Source organism: Scyliorhinus torazame, chromosome 5 (genome assembly GCF_047496885.1).
Source record: "Scyliorhinus torazame isolate Kashiwa2021f chromosome 5, sScyTor2.1, whole genome shotgun sequence".
Classification (NCBI taxonomy): Eukaryota; Metazoa; Chordata; class Chondrichthyes; order Carcharhiniformes; family Scyliorhinidae; genus Scyliorhinus; species Scyliorhinus torazame.
Genome location: NC_092711.1, coordinates 125,230,916 through 125,246,460, shown reverse-complemented (window position 1 = coordinate 125,246,460; position 15,545 = coordinate 125,230,916). Strand labels below are relative to the sequence as shown.

The 15,545-nt window shown below is 45.9% G+C and overlaps 2 protein-coding genes across 9 annotated transcripts in view; one reads left to right on the top strand and one right to left on the bottom strand.

Annotated features, from left to right (window-relative positions):
* Positions 1 to 15,545, top strand: part of LOC140421791 (uncharacterized) — an 864,226-nt gene that overhangs the window by 550,147 nt on the left and 298,534 nt on the right. The window lies entirely within an intron of this gene.
* LOC140421820 (uncharacterized) overlaps positions 1 to 15,545 on the bottom strand; it is a 266,946-nt gene that overhangs the window by 16,718 nt on the left and 234,683 nt on the right. The window contains exons 1-2 of one of the 8 annotated variants that reach the window (XR_011947108.1): positions 3,771 to 3,840; positions 1,443 to 1,565 (exon numbers count right to left, since the gene is read on the bottom strand). The exons of 3 other annotated variants lie outside the window; for them this stretch is intronic. The gene's annotated coding sequence lies outside the window, so the exon portion shown is untranslated. Of the gene's footprint in view, positions 1 to 1,442; positions 1,566 to 3,770; positions 3,853 to 15,545 lie in introns of those variants that run through there. 4 more of the 8 variants (XR_011947106.1, XR_011947107.1, XR_011947109.1 and 1 more) reach the window with 4 other exon arrangements.

The window sequence follows — 15,545 nt, the reverse complement described above, 5'->3', positions numbered from 1 at the left end:
TGATTCTGCACTGTAGGAATTCTATGAAGCTCTGGTCGCCACGCTTCAGGAAGGATGTGAAGAGGACAGCACGGTGGCGCAGAATGTTAGCCCTGCTGCCTCATGGCGCCGAGGTCCCAGCTTCAAATCAACTCTGGGTCACTGTCCGTGTGGAGTTTGCACATTCTCCTCGTGTTTTTGTGGGTTTTGCACCCACAACCCAAAAATGTGCAGGCTAGGTGGATTGGCCACGCTAAATTGCCCCTCAATTGGAAAAAATTAATCAGGTACTCTAAATTCTTTTACGAAAAGGAAGGATGTGAAAGTTCTTGGAGAAGGTGCAGAAGAGATTTACCAGAATTGTTCCACCAAAGAAGGTTGAGGGGAGATGTGATTCAGGGACACAAGATTATGCCAGGTTTCCATCAGATGGACAAAGACACCCTGCTTCCATTCACTGATCGTACAAGCAGTTGGGACACAGATTTAAAGTTTTGGGTAAAACCTGGATTGAACTATACAAGATCCTGAGGGGTCTTGACAGGGTGGATGTGGAAAGGATGTTTCCTCTTGTGGGAGAATCTAGAACGAGGGGGTCACTGTTGCAAAATAAGGGGTCTCCCATTTCAGATGGAGATGTGGATTTTTTATTCTCTTGAGGGTTGTAAGACTTTGGAACTCACGTCCTTAAAAGGCAGTCATGATGTGGAGATGCCGGCGTTGGACTGGGTTGAGCACAGTTAGAAGTCTTACAACACTAGGTTAAAGACATTAACCTGGTGTTGTAAGACTTCTTAAAAGGCAGTGGAAGCAGAGTCCTTGAATATTTTTAAGGCAGAGCTGGATAGATTCTTGATGGGCAAGGGGCTGAAAGGTTATGAGTAGGCAGGAATGTAGTTGAGCTTAAAATGAGATCACCCTCAATCTTATTCAATGCTGAGCTGGTTCGAGGGGCCGAGTGGCCTGTTCCCCGTTTGTACATAAAAGGAACAGGAGCATTGAGATGTATGTTTTTACACTGCAAGCGGCAATAACCTGAAACTCGCTGCCTATGAGGGAGTTTGAAAATGGACACAATGAATGATTTGATTTCAAAAGGAAATTGGATGGACATCTGTGGGAAATAAACCTGCGAGGATACAGGGATAGAGCAGGAGAATGGCACTGACTGGATTGCTCCAGAGAGCTAGCATGGATTCAATGGGCCGAATGCTATTCTCTGTGCCATAATGTCTCTGATTCTTTACTGTCATCTAGTTTGTAATTTAACCCCAGCGGGTTCAGATATCACTCAGGTGAATCTGAGCTACACTCCCTCCGAGGCCATTCTATCCTTCCTCAGGTTTGTTGCCCAGAACTGAACACAGTTCTCCAGGTTTGGTCTAACCAGGGTTTGTGAATCTCGGGGCTTTTCCAGTCACACGGAGAGCTGAAATCTTCACTCACAGACAGAACAGACAAACCTTTTACCTTCCACACCCAGATACTGCTGAAATTCAGTTTCTAATGAATTGAGTGACTCTGTCAGATCGCTATGTGACGTTTGGTTTGCGTTTCCCGTCTGTTAAATCTCCACTTCCAGTATCCTGTAAATTTACAGAAACCTCACTGTCAGTTTAGGATAGAAATTCACAACATTCTCTCCTCGCCAACTTTGGAGGTTTGATCACATGACCTGTCCCATCCTCCAGCCATTAATCGGTCAACACATCCATCCTTGTGACACACTGCCTTCCTCGGCCAATTGGGACACAAAAGGACTGGGTACCTTACAGGACAGCCAACCAACCTTTATCCCATTTTCAATATTTTAATATCCGCTGAAGAGAAATGTTCAAAGAAAATTACAAAAAAATGTTTTTGACTGTCCTAATGATTTCCCAGCTTTGACTATCACTAAGGCAGAAGGTAAAATTTGAATTCATTGAATGTGTCCGGATGACCATGAAACCATGGTAAGAAGTCTTACACCAGGTTGAAGACAAACAGATTTGTTTGAAATCACTAGCTTTCGGAGCACTGCTCCTTCCTCGGGTGAATGAAGAGGTCTGTTCTGGAAACATATACATAGACAAAGTCAAAGATGCAAGACGATACTTTGAATGCGAGCATTTGCAGGTAATTAAGTCTTTACAGATCCAGAGACGGGGTAACCCCAGGTTAAAGAGGGGAACACTTCAGCAGTCAAGGGCATTCAGCCTCTGATCTTCGGGTAATCGTTCTTTAAAGGCAGCCTTCAGGACGCGTGACAACGCAGAATCACCGAGCAGAAACTTATAGCCAAATTCCGCACACACGAGTACGGCCTCAACTGGGACCTTGGATTCATGTTGCATTACATTCACCCCCACCATCAGGCCTGGGCTTGCAAAATCGTACCAATTGGCTTGAGACAATTCACACCTTTTTAACCTGTGAAAACCTGTTGGACTTTACCAAGACTTCTTTCTGTAGATGATTCTGAAGAATTTGCTCCAGCTCAGGGGGCGGGGCTGGAGGACTGACCGAGAGCGGCTGGTCTCCAACCAATCAGTTACAAGTGGCGTAGCACAAGGATCTGTTCTGGGGCCGTTGCTGTTTGTCATTTTTATCAATGTCCTAGAAGAGGGCGCAGAAGGGTGGGTGAGTAAATTTGCAGACGACACTAAAGTCGGTGGTGTTGTCGACAGTGTGGAAGGATGTAGCAGGTTACAGAGGGACATAGATAAGCTGCAGAGCTGGGCTGAGAGGTGGCAAATGGAGTTTAATGTAGAGAAGTGTGAGGTGATTCACTTTGGAAGGAATAACAGGAATGCGGAATATTTGGCTCATGGTAAAGTTCTTGGAAGTGTGGATGAGCAGAGGGATCTCGGTGTCCATGTACATAGATCCCTGAAAGTTGCCACCCAGGTTGATAGGGTTGTGAAGAAGGCCTGTGGAGTGTTGGCCTTTATTGGCAGAGGGATTGAGTTCCGGAGTCAGGAGGTCATGTTGCAGCTGTACAGAACTCTGGTACGGCCGCATTTGGAGTATTGCGTACAGTTCTGGTCACCGCATTATAGGAAGGACGTGGAGGCTTTGGAGCGGATGCAGAGGAGATTTACCAGGATGTTGCCTGGTATGGAGGGAAAATCTTATGAGGAAAGGCTGATGGACTTGAGGTTGTTTTCGTTGGAGAGAAGAAGGTTAAGAGGAGACTTAATAGAGGCATACAAAATGATCAGGGGGTTAGATAGGGTGGACAGTGAGAGCCTTCTCCCGCGGATGGAAATGGCTAGCACGAGGGGACATAGCTTTAAACTGAGGGGTAATAGATATAGGACAGAGGTAGTTTCTTTACGCAAAGTGTGGTGAGGCCGTGGAATGCCCTACCTGCAACAGTAGTGAACTCACCAACATTGAGGGCATTTAAAAGTTTATTAGATAAGCATATGGATGATAATGGTATAGTGTAGGTTAGATGGCTTTTGTTTCGGTGCAACATCGTGGGCCGAAGGGCCTGTACTGCGCTGTATTGTTCTATGTTCTAATCAGAGTGAATGGGAGGCGGAGCAAAGCCGGGGCTCTCACTCACTACGCATGCGCCCGGCCACCCGGGCCTGTCTCGAGGAAAAGCCCGAGCAGCGTTCGCCGGTTCAACTGTTGTATCCGAGCTTCGTATTCGGGGCTTGGGGCCTACACGGAGTATTTATGAAGTAGCCTGACGCATCAACTGGCTCCATCCCTCCCTCATCACTCACCCCCATCCCTCCCTCATCACTCACCCTCATCCCTCCCTCATCACTCACCCCCATCCCTCCCTCGTCACTCACCGAGCGGGATCTGACCAGTGGACGATTTCCACCCGACCGCCCGAATCCTCAGTTGTCATCAGCACTGCGCATGCTCCAATTCACGTGGGAGACCGGGGCTCAGCCCCGCCCTCATTCACTCCGATTGGTGGGAGGTCCCGCTGCAACCACTCGGTCCTCCAGGCCCACCCCTCTCTTCCTATTGGCCCAGAGCTGCCGTCAATGACTTCCTGGGCATTGTGAGCTGGAGCATGCGCAGTGCCGATGCTGGACTCGGCCGGGAGGTTTCTCTGAAACCCGGTGGCGGCTCCAAACCCCAATAAGAAGTTTCCGGGCCCGGGTTTGCATCGAGCGGCGGGACAGCTGCGGCCTGCTCCCGGTGACAGGCCTGAGTTAACGGCCGCCGTCTTTATAGAGGCTGCAAACCCGCAGGGGGCAAAACATCAGAGAGAGAGTTTGTTGTGAAACCAATGGGATTTTGTAAAACAGGAGGTCAGGGTTACAGTCAACAACAACAACTTCTATTTATATAACACCTTTAACATCATAAATCATCCCAGTCAACTTCACAGCAACATTATAAAACAAAGTGAGGCACCCAGACACAACAGGAGATATTAGGGCAGGTGACCAAAAACTTGGTCAAAGAGGCGAGTTTTAAAGAGTCTGAAAGGAGGTGAGTGAGGTGGAGACGGGGAGGTTTCGGGAGGGAATTCAGTGCTTGGGGCCGAGGGAACTGAAAACCATGGCGGAGTAATTAGAATCGGGGGTGTACAAGAGTCCAGGATCAGAGCTGTGCAGATATCTCAGGGGGTTGTGGAGCTGGAGGAGATACAGACACAGGGAAAGATGGGGCTATGGAGGGATTTGAAAACAAGGGTGAGAATTGACTGGATTGAATTGGATTGGATTTGTTTATTGTCACGTGTACCGAGGTACAGTGAAAAGTATTTTTCTGCGAGCAGCTCAACAGATCATTAAGTACATGAGAAGAAAAGGGAATAAAAGAAAATACATAATAGGGCAACACAACATATACAATGTAACTACATAAGCACTGGGATCGGATGAAGCATACAGGGTGTAGTGTTAATGAGGTCAGTCCATAAGAGGGTCATTTAAGAGTCTGGTGACAGTGGGGAAGAAGCTGTTTTTGAGTCTGTTCGTGCGTGTTCTCAGATTTCTGCATCTCCTGCCCGATGGAAGAAGTTGGAAGAGTGAGTAAGCCGGGTGGGAGGGATCTTTGATTATGCTGCTCGCTTTCCCCAGTCACCGGGAGGTGTAGATGGAGTCAATGGATGGGAGGCAGGTTCGTGTGATGGACTGGGCGGTGTTCACGACTCTCTGAAGTTTCTTGCGGTCCTGGGCCGAGCAGTTGCCATACCAGGCTGTGATGCAGCCCAATAGGATGCTTTCTGTGGTGCATCTGTAAAAGTTGGTAAGGGTTAATGTGGACATGCCGAATTTCCTTAGTTTCCTGAGGAAGTATAGGCGCTGTTGTGCTTTCTTGGTGGTAGCGTCGATGTGCATGGACCAGGACAGATTTTTGGAGATGTGCACCCCTAGGAATTTGAAACTGCTAACCATCTCCACCTCGGCCCCGTTGATGCTGACAGGGGTGTTTTCAGTCATTTGCTTCCTGAAGTCAATTACCAGCTCTTTAGTTTTGATGGCATTGAGGGAGAGATTGTTGTCGCTACACCACTCCACTAGATTCGCTATCTCCCTCCAGTATTCGGACTCGTCATTATTCGAGATCAGCAAATACAAGTCTCGGAGCACAGGGATCATAGGGGAAAGGAACTTGCTGTGAATTAAGACATGGGTAGCAGACTTTTGGATGGCTTTAAGTTTACAGAGGTAGAATGTGGGAGAGCAGCCAGGTGTGTAATGGAATTGTCAAATCGGGAGGTGACGATGGTAAATTGCCTTAGTATCTAAAAAGGTTAGGTGGGGTTACGGGGATAGGTGGTGGTGTGGGCTTAGTTAGGGTGCTCTTTCCAAGAGCCAGTGCCGATTGGATGGGCCGAATGGCCTCCTTCTGCACTGTAAATTCTATGAGGTCAGAAGCTCATTGGATCAGTATGAAACCAAATTTACAAAGAGACTGGCTAAGTCTCAGACTGTTGCCAGGGAGAGGGGTAGAGTCGGTATGTCAGGAGTGGAGGTTGGAGCAGGGACCGAACAGTGGATTCAGTCTTCTCCATATTTGATTGAAGTTATTTAGTCAGCAGGAAGAGAACCAGAATGGACCCTGAGTCTGATATCCAATATAACTTAGTTCGAGAGGGAGAGGAAGAACAAAGGACACCCTGGAAGATTTGGAGAAACGACCTTTGTGATTGTTCATCAAATCTCCACACAGTCAATTCTGGACACAAGGTTAACATCTGTTATTCTGTCTGCTCAGTCAGGGTGATTCAGATTAATGTCTGTCACAAGTCATGAATGAAGTGACTTATAAAGCATATTCTTACCTCAAATTATATAACTTTGGTAAAAGGAAACAGAAATAATGATCTAATACTTTATTTGGATTTCAGCCCCAGGGAGGAGGGAGAGTGTGAGGGACGGGGATTTACAGCTTTGGGGAAAGAAGAGGGACAAAAATGTTCCGCACAAATTGGAATTAACTGTTCTGAATTTCTATCCTGTACTGATAGTGTGCCCTTTGTAAACTCCTTTTCCAGGGCATTAGGAGAGGATTTTCAGACAGGAAACACAAACCAAATATCACATTAAGATCTGACAGTGTCACTCAATTGATCAGGACCTGAACCATACACGTGTTCTGTGTGAGGACCAAGCTTCACTTGATTGTCTAAAGAGGAAACGGACAAAGACACTGACTCCATGGAGACACCATGGAAATCCTGGGGTATGATTTTCACTTGGGGGGTTTCCAAAATGTGAGAGGTCCCGGTTTCATATCCCGGACGAGCCCTGCAAAGTGCTTGACTGGGGAGGTGATGGTGTAGTGGTATTGTCACTGGATGAGTAATCCTGAGACCCAGCACAATTCTCTGAGAATGCAGGTTCAAACCCCACCACGACAGATGCTTCATCGTGGCTTGAATTTGAACTTGAATCCAATAAATCAGGGGCAGCACAGTGGTTAGCACAGTTCCAGCTGCACTGTCCCAGGTTCGATTCCCGGATTCGGTCACTGTCTATGTGGAGTCTGCATGGGTTTACTCCGGGTGTTTCAGTTTTCTCCCACAGTCCAAAGATGTGCAGGTTCGGTGGAGTGGCCATGCTAAATTGCTCTTAGTGTCCAAAAGGGTTAAGTGGGGTTACTGGGTTATGGGTATAGGGTGGAGGTGTGGGCTTGAGAAGGGTGCTCTTTCCAAGGGCCAGTGCAGACTTGCTGTGCCGAATGGCCTGTTCTGCACTGTAAATTCTCTGATTGTGGAAGTTGGATGTTAAACAGTTTAGTGAGAATCAGGTCAAAGGAGCAAATGGTAAGTCTCACAGACAAGATGAGCGCTGATAGAGCATGATGGGAAACAGCAGGAAAATAGGAGAAAGATGTGAGTTCAGAATTTGGACGAGAAAGGTCTTCGAGGCAGTTTTACTGAGTGGGTTAGTGGAAGAGGAGCTGTAGAATCAGCTGATTGGATTGTTTCAATGGGTCGGGTTTTCCAGTCCTTCCTGCTGGCTGGATCTTCCAGTCCCACAGGTCTCTCAGTCTGCTGTTCCGGTTCATTGGTTGTCTCATTGAGTTCGCTGTATGTCTCCTGGTGCCTGTGGAAGAACACCCGGAGCCTCATTCGCCTGATGAATTCCCTGGGGCCGAGAAACTACAACATCTTCACAGCCTTCAACAAGTCATCGATGAAGACGAACATGTTTTTGAGGATGAGAGTGTGATACCGGTGGGTAGGCTGGAGGAAGTAGATGTTCTGAGGAAGGATATATTAGCAATTTTGAAAAACCTGAGGGTCGACAAGTCCCCTGGACCAGATGGGATATATCCAAGGATTCTTTGGGAGGCAAGGGATGAGATTGCAGAGCCTTTGGCTTTGATCTTCGGGTCCTCACTGTCCACAGGGTAGTGCCAGAAGACTGGAGAGTGGCAAATGTTGTTCTTCTATTCAAAAAAGGGAATAGGAATGACCCTGGTAATTATAGGCCAGTTAGTCTTATTTTGGCGTTCGGTAAGATAATGGAAAAGGTCCTAAAGGATAGGATTTATGACCATTTGGAAAGATGCAGCTTAATCTGGGATAGTCAACACAGATTTGTGAAGGGTAGGTCTTGCCTCACAAATTTGATTGAATTCTTTGAGGAGGTAACTAAGTGTGTAGATGAAGGTCGAGCAGTTGATGTTGTATACATGGGTTTAGTAAGGCGTTTGATAAGGTTCCCCATGGTCGGCTCATGAAGAAAGTAAGGAGGTGTGGGATAGAGGGAAATTTGGCCAATTGGATAAGTAACTGGCTATTACATAGATGGTGGTGGTGGATGGAACATTTTCAGACTGGAGACCAGTTACCAGTGGTGTACCACGGGGATCAGTGCTGGGTCCTCTGCTATTTGTGATTTTTCTCAATGACTTGGAGGAGGGGGGCTAAAGGGTGGGTCAGTAAATTTGCTGATGACACCAAGATTGGTGGAGTAGTGGATGAGGTGGAGGGCTGTTGTAGGCTGCAAAGAGATATTGATAGGATGCAGAGCTGGGCCGAAAAATGGCAGATGGAGTTTAACCCTGATAAGTGCGAGGTGATTCATTTTGGTAGAAAAAACTTGAATGCGGATTACAGGGTCAACGGCAGGGTTCTGAGGAATGTGGAGGAACAGAGAGATCTTGGGGTTCATGTCCACAGATCTCAGAAGGTTGCCACTCAAGTGGATAGAGCCGTGGAGAAGGCTTATAGTGTGTTAGCGTTTATTAACAGGGGGCTTGAGTTTAAGAACCAGGGGGTTATGCTGCAACTATACATGACCCTGGTGAGACCACATTTGGAATATTGTGTGCCGTTCTGGTCGTCTCATTATAGGAAGGATGTGGAAGCATTGGAAAGGGTGCAAAGGAGATTTATCAGGATGCAGCCTGGTTTGCAGGATAGGTCTTATGAGGAAAGGTTGAGGGAGCTAGGGCTTTTCTCTTTGGAGCGGAGGAGGATGAGAGGTGACTTAATAGAGGTTTATAAGATAATGAGGGGGATAGATAGAGTGGACGTTCAGAGACTATTTCCTTGGGTGGATGTAGCTGTTACAAGGGGGCATAACTATAAGATTCAAGGTGGGAGATATAGGAGGGATGTCCGAGGTAGGTTCTTTACTCAGAGAGTGGTTAGGTTGTGGAATGGACTGCCTGCTGTGATAGTGGAGTCGGACACTTTAGGAACTTTCAAGCGGTTATTGGATAGGCACATGGAGCACACCAGAATGACAGGGAGTGGGATAGCTTGATCTTGATTTCGGACAATGCTCGGCACACCATCAAGGGCCGAAGGGCCTGTTCTGTGCTGTACTGTTCTATGTTTTATGTTCTATCTTGCCAAGGCCATCCCCACTACTTTCCTTCAAACAACCGCGCAACCTCAAACAGACCATTGATTGCAACAAACTACCCAGCGTTCAGGAGAACAGCGACCATGACACCAAACAACCCTGCCATGGCAACATCGGCAAGACGTGCCAGATCATCAACATGGGTACCACCATTACACGTGAGAACACCATCCAACCAAGTATGCAGTATATTCTTGTGCGACTCGGCCAACGTTATCTCCCTCATACGCTGCAGCAAAGGATGTTCCGAGGCGTGGTACATTGGCGAGGCCATGCAGACACTGTAACAATGGATGAACGGACATTGCGCAACAATCGCCAGGCAGGAATGTTCCCTTCCAGTCAGGGAACACTTCAGCAGTCAAGGGCATTCAGCCTCTGATCTTCGGGTAGGCGTTTTCCAAGGCGGCCTTCAGGACTCGCGACAACGCAGAATCGCCGAGCAGAAACTGCAAGCCAGGTTCCGCACACAGGAGTACGGCCTCAACCGGGACCCTGGATTCATGTCACATCACATGCGCTTGCAAAATACTGTCCTGGCTTAAGACAATTCACACCTCTTTAACCTGTGATTATCCCTCTCTCCAGTCGTACTGTATGGACCTGTAAAGACTTAATTACTTGCAAAGACTCGCATTCAAAGTACGATTTTGCATCATTGAATTTTTCTACATATAGAACATAGAACAGACAGTGCAGAAGGAGGCCATTCGGTCCATCGAGTCTGATTTAAAATTGGCAGAAGCATTAAATGCTTCTAATTTATGATGTGGAGATGCTAGTGGTGGACTGGGGTGGGCACAGTAACAAGTCTTACATCACCAGGTTAAAGTCCAACAGGTTTGTTTAGAATCACTGGCTTTCGGAACACCTTTTGCTCGTTAGGTGAATGTGATAACCTCTACGCTACAGAAACAGCTGGCAGCACAGTACCCAATGGCCCTGTGCAACATTCAACTGCACAGTCTTGCTGCAGCTTTCAATGTTCAGCTGAGAGGCCAGGTCACTAATTACATGAAGACATCTGTTCCTTTAAAACAGATGTCTCAACTCATAAGACCATAAGATATAGAACTTATATTGAACTTTAGTATTTGTTCAGTAAATATCTAACGGAACAATGCTCTCTGGTCAATCATTAATGCATCATTCTTACCTTCCTGCAGAAAATTTCCACCAATTTTACTCAATATCTGTTTCATTATTCAATGTTGAACATCAGTATATTTATTTGTTATATATGACTTCATTTTGAATTCAATAGCTCTCGAGTCTTCACCCTGAATAACTCTGAAATATACACCACTGAATTGCAAACATGACTGACCACGAAAAGAAAGCGTTTCACTGGGTAACAGAAATCCCATGAATCTTTGTTCAATTTGACCACAGTCAGCCTTTGAACAAAGTCAAATATCGTTAAATGGAAGTGAATTGAGAATTATGTGTTGCTGATATTTGACCCCCCTGTGTTTTGGTGTGAAACATTCTGCAGCCTAAATCCCGTTCATGTATAAGAAAGGAGGGGTGACAGCAAATCCGCACTGAGCCTGGATTTCCTCATCTCCCTGAGTGGCTTTACCTGTTTCTCCATCATTAAGGCCGAATTGTTCAAAAAGGTGGTTCAGTTAAATCTCTGCTATTTCCTCGAATTCAGTTACAGTATTGTTTGTGTCTGTCTATATGAGCACACATTACCATTAGGTATGTTTTGGATGGTGATTAAAATATTAATCTGCGTCTACAAAGCCATTAAATTCTTTTGTGAACTGAGCAAACTGCCAAGATCCGCACTTTGTTTTTTCATGTATGGAACGATCTGTCTGGACTGTACGCAGAACAATACTTTTCACGATACCTCGGTACACGTGACAATAAATCAAACCCAATCAAAGAGACAGTTTCTTACTCGTCTTCAAATTGAACAATGAGCCGCCTTAAAAATTATTCATTCATGGGAGGTGGGCGTCACTGGCTGGGCCAGCATTTACTGCTCATTCCAATTGCCCTTGAACTGCGTGTCTTGTGAGGGTATTTCAGAGGTTACTTACAAATCAACCACAACATTGCTATGGATCTGGAGTCACGTGTAGGCCAGGCCACATAAGGAGAGCAGATTTCCTGAAAGACATTAGTGAACCAGATGAGTTTTTTCAACAATCAAGAATGTTATCATCAGACTTTTAATTCAATACTGTCATTCAATTTCAATGTCACCATGTGTCATAGGCAGATTTGATCCCAGATCCCCAGAGCATTAACCTGGGTCTCTGGATTACTCGCCCAGTAACAATACCATTCCTCCAATGCCTAGCCCACATAGTCTTGGCAGAATATGATGTCTAGTGTTGTGTTCTATGATCTATTCTTGCAATGACTCTACAAAATTGCTGGTGACTTAGCCAGAATGATGATTTATTAATGTACACGTGGTAAGGTAATGATCAGATTGCTATACAGACCAAGTTATCACAGAGTTAGATTCAACACTCTTGTAACTACCCTTGTTTGCAACTGGCCTCGTGCATGTTTTACAACCTTCTGCTGGTCGCTGGATGTCGCCTGACTGATGCCTGACGCCACCTACTGGTGGGAGGTCACACTGCTGAGTACATGTAATATATACACGCTTCTCACCACATCTCGTAACTTCTCAAAATTATTGAGTAATTTATTTTTTTAAACAAATTCTGATAGCTCTGCAGTTTCTGGAAACATTTTGGTTGATCGTGTTATTTTTTAAAATGAAGATCTAGTCTTTACAATATAATTACCCAATACACCAATTCACTAATGATGATCAATGTTCACTACTGAATAATCATGAATATAATTATTGTTTTTTTGCTATGAAATCAATACATAGTTAATATAGCAAAGGTACAGAAGGTGAAATGGCTGCAGGAAGCCACATGCTAGAGGTATAAAGGGGCTTGCTTGACCTTGTGAATACACTGTGAAAATTACAATGTTATAACTAAATGTGATTACACATGCGTACTTACAGCTTCCTACATTACAACAGTGAATATGATTCAAAAGTACTCCATTGGCTTTAAAACACTTTAGGAGGTCCAGTGGCAGTGAGAGGTTTGATAGAAATGTACATTTATTCTAATTGTCTGCAAACTAAGATATATTACACTCGGTGTCCTCACCAGAATCATTGCTAAAGACTGAGTCTTAATTTTGTGTAATAAAAGGGCAGCACGGTAGCACAAGTGATTAGCACTGTGGCTTCACAGCGCCAGGGTCCCAGGTTCGATTCCCCGCTGGGTCACTGTCTGTGCGGAGTTTGCACGTTCTCCCCGTGTCCGCGTGGGTTTCCTCCGGGTGCTCCGGTTTCCTCCCACAGTCCAAAGACGTGCAGGTTAGGTGGATTGGCCATGATAAATTACCCGTAGTGTCCATAAGGGTTGGGAGGGGTTATTGGGTTGCGGGGATAAGGTGGAAGTGAGGGATTAATGTGGGTCGGTGCAGACTCGATGGGCCGAATGGCCTCCTTCTGCACTGTATGTTCTATGTAATTCTATGTAACCATGGCGTTGACACATTTTGAATACTCTCTGAACCTCCAGCCACACCATAAGCACAATTATTTGTAGTAAAACACAGCGAGTTGTTGTGATTTGGAATACAGTCTGTAAATGGTGGTCGAGCCTCATTAGACTGTCATTTGATATATTCCAAAAAAGAAAACAAAATAGTCGCACTCTGGGATTAAATGGTTCGCTGTACAAAGAGCTGGCATGGGAAAAATGGGCCAAATAGATGCCTCTGTGCTCTCGGAGCCTTGTGTACATGTAAAGGGAGTGGTAACAACCTGGAACCTACTGCCTATGAGGGTAGGAGTTGCAGGGACGATGGAAGGATTTCAATAGGAAATTGGACAGGCACTGAGAGAAATAAATCTGCACAGATTTGGGGTTAGAACGGGGCAATGGACAGACTGACTTCCTCCACAGGGAGCTGACACGGTCCCAAAGGGCTGAATGGCCTCATTCCCCACCCTCCAGATGCTGTGATCTCAGGAGAGAAATTCAGCTGCTCCAGTCACTCCAACTAACTGGAGTCCCTCATCTCTGGTGCCATTCTAGCACAATGGTTAGCACTGTTGCTTCACAGCACCAGGGTTCCAGATTCCATTCCCAATTTGGGCCACTGTCTGTGTGGAGTCTGCACGTTCTCCTTGTGTTTGCGTAGGTTCCTCTCGATGCTCCGGTTTCCTACCACAAGTCCCGAAAGATGTGCTTGTCAGGTGAATTGGAGATTCTGAATTCTCCCTCCGTGTACCCGAACAGGCGACTGGGGGATTTTCACAGTAACTTAATTGCAGTGTTAATGCAAGCCCACTTGTGGCAATAATAAAGATTATTATCATTGTAAATGTCCTCTACACCCTCTCTAAGAACTTCACGCTTTCTTAAAGTGTGGGGCCCATATCTAGGGTTCCATTCCAGAGGGAGAGAATTGAAAAGCACGGAGAAAATGTCCAACTTGTTTAGAACCAGGGTTAGACTACACTGGGAGCAATATCAACATTGCTGATCTCCATTTAGAAAAAGAAAATAGAGGCAGTGCAACAAAGATTCATACTGGATGGAACTGAGAGCAGTTAACATTCATGATGTGGAGATGCCAACCATCAGGGGCATAGAGACACAGAGATCTGGGCGTGCAGGTCCACAGATACTTAAAAGTGGCAGCACAGGTGGAAATGGTGGTGAAAAAGATACGGGGTATCGAGTATAAAAGCTCGAAAATTACGTTACAATTACATAGAATGTTGGTTAGGCCACATTTGGAATACTGTGTCCCAATTCTGGTCACTGCACTACCAGAAGGATGTGGAGGCTTTGGAGAGAGTACAGAAAAGGTTTACCAGGATGTTGCCTGGTATGGAGGGTATTAGCTATGAGGAGAGATTGAATAAATGGGATTGTTCTCCCTAGAGAGACGGAGGCTGAGGGACGAACTGATAGAAATTTATAAAATTATTAGAGGGATAGGGTGAACAGTTGGAGGCTTTTTCCCAGGGCGGAAATGACAATTACAAGGGGGCACAAGTTGAAGGGGAGGGTGGAAAGGTTCAGTGGAGATATGCGGGGGAAGTTTTTTTACACAGTGGGTGGTGGTGGCCTGGAATGCACTGCCAAGTGAGGTGGTTGAGGCAGATACGTTAGTGACCTTTAAGACTTATCTGGATGGGCACATGAACAGATGGGGTATAGAAGGATACAGGCGATTGGTCTAGATAGGACACGTGACTGGTACAAGCTTGGAGGGCCGAAGGACCTGTTGCTGTGCTGTATTGTTCTTTGTTCTATACAGGGCCTTGGCGAGGCCGTACCTGGAATATTGTGTGCAGTTTTGGTCTCGTGATCTGAGGAAGGATGTTCTTGCTCTAGAGGGAGTGCAGAGCAGGTTTACCAGACTGATTCCTGGGATGGTGGGACTGACGTATGAGAGATTGAATCAGTTAGGTTTGTATTGGCTGGAGTTCATAAGTATGGGGGATCTCATGGAGACCTATAATATTCGAAGTGGACTCGATAGGGTAGATGCAGGAAAGATTTTCCCGATGGTGGGAGTGTACAGAACCAGAGGTCACAGTCTGAGAATACGAGGTAGACCATTTCGACAGAGATGAGGAGTAATTTCCTCAACCAGAGAGTGGTGAGCCTGTGGAATTTGTTGCCACAGGAAATATTTGAGGCCAATACATTGTATGTTTTCAAGAAGCAGTTAGATATAGCACTGAGGGCGAAGGGGATCAAAGGATATGGAGGAGAAAGCGGGATTAAGCTATTGAGTTGGATGATAAGAGATGATCATAATGAATGGCAGAGCAGGTGCAAAGGGCCAAATGGTCCCTTCCTGCTCCTATTTTCTATGTTTCTATGTAATCCCTTCTCACACTAAGAGCAGATGAACGGCCTCTCCCCAGTGTGAACTCGCTGATGGATCTGCAGGTTGAATAAATAACGGAATTCCTTCCCACACTGAGAGCAGGTGAATGGCTTCTCCCCAGTGTGAATTCGCTGGTGTGTCTGCAGGGTGGATGAATTAATGAATCTCTTCCCACACTGAGAGCAGGTGAATGGCCTCTGCCCAATGTGAATTCGCTGGTGTTTCTGCAGGGTGGATGAATCAAAGAACAAAGAACAAAGAACAAAGAAATGTACAGCACAGGAACAGGCCCTTCGGCCCTCCAAGCCCGTGCCGACCATACTGCCCGACTAAACTACAATCTTCTACACTTCCTGGGTCCGTATCCTT